The sequence below is a fragment of the Oncorhynchus gorbuscha genome, linkage group LG21 (genome assembly GCF_021184085.1).
Source record: "Oncorhynchus gorbuscha isolate QuinsamMale2020 ecotype Even-year linkage group LG21, OgorEven_v1.0, whole genome shotgun sequence".
NCBI classification, from domain to species: domain Eukaryota; kingdom Metazoa; phylum Chordata; class Actinopteri; order Salmoniformes; family Salmonidae; genus Oncorhynchus; species Oncorhynchus gorbuscha.
The window spans coordinates 13,566,758-13,572,630 of NC_060193.1; the positions used below are offsets into that span (position 1 = coordinate 13,566,758).

At 42.5% G+C, this 5,873-nt stretch overlaps 1 long non-coding RNA gene across 1 annotated transcript; it reads left to right on the plus strand.

Annotated features, from left to right (window-relative positions):
* The first annotated feature begins 2,707 nt into the window (after nucleotides 1-2,707).
* Nucleotides 2,708-5,264, plus strand: LOC124008775. The gene is made up of 3 exons (XR_006834159.1): nucleotides 2,708-3,169; nucleotides 3,444-3,514; nucleotides 3,749-5,264. It is a non-coding gene; the product is annotated as an uncharacterized LOC124008775 (long non-coding RNA).
* Nucleotides 5,265-5,873: the final 609 nt, after the last annotated feature.

The following is a 5,873-nucleotide window of genomic DNA, read 5'->3' on the forward strand; positions in this document are numbered from 1 at the left end:
GTCATTTGCATAGTGGTTTCTTTTGTTTGGACATGTAGCTAGCTAGCTAACCATAATCCCAACTAACGCTGCGTTCAAAACAATTAGGATTTGGAAAAAAATATTTGAACGGTCATCCAACTCTGGAACTCGGGCCTCTTTCTAGGGCTCTGACTTTCCGATCTGAAATTAACTGATGTCATGATTTGAACTCTTGTTTTTTCCCACTTGTTTTGAACGCGGCAATAATACCATGCATGAACCTGCAAGTAGCTAAAGCTAACCAAATAGGTTCAATTTTAGCTAGCCAACATTAGGCTATAACTAGCAATTCAAATGGCTTTCTGAGATACAAATAATATTAGTACACAGAACATTCACAAAACGTTAGCTAGAGAGCCAGCCAGCTAACATTAGCTAGCTAGCTAACAGTATGCTTTAATTTGCTGCATACTGAGCAGCTCATGTAATAGATAAGACCATGCTACATGGCAGACATATCAAACTCATTTCTCGGCATGTTCAGCCCTTCCATTATCTCAGCCAATCATTGAAAGCAGGAATGTTCCTGTATTTTCTGTGTCAAAAACTACTATGCTCGTGATTTAACAATTTTATTTGTATTTACAGATGGCATACACGTGTATTATTAAGGCACAGGAAAGTTCACATGTTCCAGAAGACATTTTCTGCCAAAAGCCCAATGGAACTGTCTAAATGTTTTTGTGTTTTTTTTTTGCAGGATGATGATGTGTGGTGACCTTGAGGGAAAACATTGTCAGATGTTTTTAGAAATGCCTGAGTCAATTTTTGGTGCCTGGGATTAAAGTATTGTTACGCTACCTAATAATTGTTATCCTTTTCCAAGTAATAGGCAGACTCTGCTCTGTATCAAGCACAACTACAGATCCTAATATGACAACCACAGCTGTCAGTGCATCTCCTGCTCCAACAACCACAGCTGTCAGTGCATCTCCTGCTCCAACAACCACAGCTGTCAGTGCATCTCCTGCTCCAACAACCACAGCTGTCAGTGCATCTCCTGCTCCAACAACCACAGCTGTCAGTGCATCTCCTGCTCCAACAACCACAGCTGTCAGTGCATCTCCTGCTCCAACAACCACAGCTGTCAGTGCATCTCCTGCTCCAACAACCACAGCTGTCAGTGCATCTCCTGCTCCAACAACCACAGCTGTCAGTGCATCTCCTGCTCCAACAACCACAGCTGTCAGTGCAGCTCCTGCTCCAACAACCACAGCTGTCAGTGCAGCTCCTGCTCCAACAACCACAGCTGTCAGTGCATCTCCTGCTCCAACAACCACAGCTGTCAGTGCATCTCCTGCTCCAACAACCACAGCTGTCAGTGCATCTCCTGCTCCAACAACCACAGCTGTCAGTGCAGCTCCTGCTCCAACAACCACAGCTGTCAGTGCATCTCCTGCTCCAACAACCACAGCTGTCAGTGCATCTCCTGCTCCAACAACCACAGCTGTCAGTGCATCTCCTGCTCCAACAACCACAGCTGTCAGTGCATCTCCTGCTCCAACAACCACAGCTGTCAGTGCATCTCCTGCTCCAACAACCACAGCTGTAGGTGCATCTCTTACTACAACAACAACTGAAGCTCCTACTACAACAACCACACATCCATTTACTACAACAGCTCCTACTACAACAACCACAGCTGCAGCTCCTACTACAACAACCACAACTACAGCTCCTACTACAACAACCACAACTACAGCTCCTACTACAACAACCACAACTACAGCTCCTACTACAACAACCACAACTACAGCTCCTACTACAACAACCACAACTACAGCTCCTACTACAACAACCACAACTACAGCTCCTACTACAACAACCACAACTACAGCTCCTACTACAACAACCACAACTACAGCTCCTACTACAACAACCACAACAACAGCTCCTACTACAACAACCACAGCTGCAGCTCCTACTACAACAACCACAACTACAGCTCCTACTACAACAACCACAACTACAGCTCCTACTATGACAACCACAACTGCAGCTCCTACTACAACAACCACAACTACAGCTCCTACTACGACAACCACAACTGCAGCCCCTACTACAACAACCACATCTACAGTTCCTACTACAACAACCACAACTACAGCTCCTAAAACCACAACTGCAGCCCCTACTACAACAACCACAACTACAACAACCACAACTGCATCTCCTACTACAACAACCACATCTACAGTTCCTACCTCAACAACCACAACTACAGTTCCTACTACAATAACCACAGCTCCTACTACAGCAACCACAACTACAACAACCACAACTGCAGCTCCTACTACAACAACCACATCTACAGTTCCTACTACAACAACCACAACTACAGCTCCTACTACCACAATCACAACTGCAGCTCCTACTACAACAACCATAACTACAGCTCCTACTACAACAACCACAACTGTAGCTCTAATCACAACAACTGTAGCTCCTACTATGACAACCACTGCTCCTAATAAAACAACCACATCTCCTACTACAAAAACTGCAGCTCCTAATACAACAACTGCAGCTCTTAATACAACAACTACAGCTCCTACTACAACACCTACAGCTCCTACTACAACACATACAGCTCCTACTACGACACCTACAGCTCCTACTACAACAACTACAGCTCCTACTACAACACCTACAGCTCCTACTACAACACCTACAGCTCCTACTACAACATCTACATCTCCTACTACAACACCTACATCTCCTACTACAACAACTGCAGCTCCTAATACAACACCTACAGCTCCTACTACAACACCTACAGCTCCTACTACAACACCTACAGCTCCTAATACAACAACTGCTGTTCTTACTACAACAATTACAGCTCCTAATACAACAACTAAAGCTCCTAATACAACAACTGCAGCTCCTAATACAACAACTGCAGTTCTTAATACAACAATTGCAGCTCCTAATACAAATGCAGCTCCTAATACAACAACAACTACAGCTCCTAATACAACAACTGCAGCTCTTAATACAACAACTGCAGCTCCTAATACAACAACTGCAACTCTTACTACAACAACTACAGCTCCTAATACAACAACCACTACTGAGCTACCAGACACTACACAAATGAGCACTATAACTCCACCTGCAGGACAGTACACCATGCATAGTAGGTCTGGTAAGTCTGATTTACTTTACTTAATATCTAATGAAATTGGTAATAGTGGTTAACCCTGTCAAGTCTCCTTTTTTTCTTATAGTATGGTCTGTCTGTCTGTCTGTCTGTCTGTCTGTCTGTCTGTCTGTCTGTCTGTCTGTCTGTCTGTCTGTCTGTCTGTCTGTCTGTCTGTCTGTCTGTCTGTCTGTCTGTCTGTCTGTCTGTCTGTCTGTCTGTCTGTCTGTCTGTTTTGCTTAATGCTTGTTCGTATTACTGACACATTGTGTCTCTACAGGATATAAGTTGGTACTGAGGGTGAAATTTACCATGACAACAGACCTTACCGAAACTGAAATCTTGAAGCAGGTGAGAGTCACTGTCAAACGTATCATATAATAATGAATTATTATTAATCTCCAAAAATGATTATAGAATGAGGAATAATCTCACTCAAAGGGATTTCAGTGTAAGGTTGCTTTAACAAATAAGGATACTGATTAAAGATGGAAAGTGAAGCGAATAAGTGGAAAGGAGTTTGAAGAGGATAGGAATGTAGCGTTTACACATTCACTAAATGATGCAACCCTTTGTTTATTCCAGCTTCAGTGGGAACTGATCAGACGAGGGATGCCAGAGACCTTTACACTGCATATGAGAATCATTTCAGGACAGAATACAAAGAGAGTTGCAAACCTTAATGACGATGGCCTGTTGGGGGAGGTTTATGAACCCCATGTCATATCACTTAATCCGGCATAGCAAAGACACGACAACAGATACCTTACAATAGATTACCCTCAAGATTACACTCTTACCCCATGTCCTGCCGTAACTGGACCTAATGTATTAGGCAACTAAATATCTATAGTACCTTCAGAAAGTTCACACCTCTTGACTTGTCTCACATTTTATGTTACAAAGTGTAATTAAAAATTATTGCATTGTATTGTTTTGTAAACGATCTACACAAAATACTCTGTAATGTGGAGAAAAAGTGGAAGTGGACATTTTTTTCTAACATTTGTAAATTAAATATGATGTATTAATCAACAGTCAGTTGCTATGTTCTCACAGTGAAAGTCATTTAACTCAGAAACTTCAATGACCCAAACACTTGTAACTGAACTCAAGGCCACTGATATTTTTTGTTGTTGGTATTATACTAGGCTAAATCATTTGGAAAATGAGAGAGTTAACAGACTAAGGCAGGGTATAGGCTCACGGAAAACAACACGGTCATTGAGGTGAGAATCACCACAGGTCAACATCATACATGAACTTCTGTACTTGAACTCAACAAACACACATTCACCAGACTTTTGAGGATGAGACGGTCTTATCAACTGAGAGGGAAAATATAACAGAATCCACCAAAACTGCACCGAAATTATAGGTTCATCCAAGGCCACAATGTGGGGGGGGGGACATTATACATTTGATTTTGAATCATTATTTTTTCAATAATTTTAATCCAGTTGGATAAACACTCCAAACAGCCTACTCGACCGCTCGGAGGAGTCTGCATGGTCCTAAAGCAATCGTTTTGAATAACATTCCAATGATAAAACTGGTGGGGACAAAAATGCAATTTCAGAATGTGGGGAGGCATGTCCATCCCGAGTGAAAGTTGCGTCCCTGGTTTCATCCACTAGGAGCCGCCATTCCCTAGGCTATCAGTTCACATCCAAATATGGACAATGCAGCAACAGTATTAATCAGGATATGTAATTAAGACTAACAGAAATACAATAATCAGTTACTGACACGGCATCACGCAAAAGGGAAATTCAATGCAACAATTTATTTATGTAAATTTGAGTGTCGTCTGGATTAGTTGAGGGTCCGTTATGATGCATTGGTACAAAGGGAAAAGGGTCGGTCAGGGGTCCTGGTGTTGGAGCTTTTGGTCAAAGGCCTTCGTCAGAACTCAAGTATAGAATGACTTTCTCTCTAAGTTTGTTAGGGTACTCTGTTTTAATATAATGTTGATGTGAGTCCCCTTTAGGGAGCGATGAAGACTCAGTGGTTTGTTGTGAGTAAACAGACATGTGGGTTCAGCGGAGTTCCTCTTTGGTGATTGTTCTGTCTGAGTTGAATAAAGCTTCCTCTATCTGTGTTTTGGTTTCTAATGAGATGGATCATCATACCTTCCAGGTACCGTCACTAACGGGACTGCAAATCTTGGCCCAGAGTGTGGGATCTCATGAACATACACTATATACACTACATAAAAGTATGTGGACACCTGCTCGTCAAACATCTAATTCCAAAATTATGGACATTAATATGGAGTCGGTCCCCCTTTTGCTGCTTTAACAGCCTCCACTCTAATGGAAAAGCTTTCCACTACACGTTGGAACATTTCTGCAGGGACTTGTTTCCATTAAGCTAAAAGAGCACTGATGTTGGACAATTAGGCCTGGCTCGCAGAAGGCATTCCAATTCATCCAAAAGGTTTTCGATGGGGTTGAGGTCAGGGCTGTGTGCAGGCCAGTCAGGTTTATCCACACCAATCTCAACAAATCATTTCTGTATGGACCTCGCTTTGTGCACGGGGGCATTGTCATGCTAAAACAGGAAAGGGCTTTCCCCAAGCTGTTGCCACAAATTTGGAAGCATTGTATGCTGTAGCGTTAAGATTTCTCTTCACTGGAACTAAGGGGTCTAGCCCGAACCATGAAAAACAGCCCCAGACCATTATTTCTCCCACTCCAAACTTTACAGT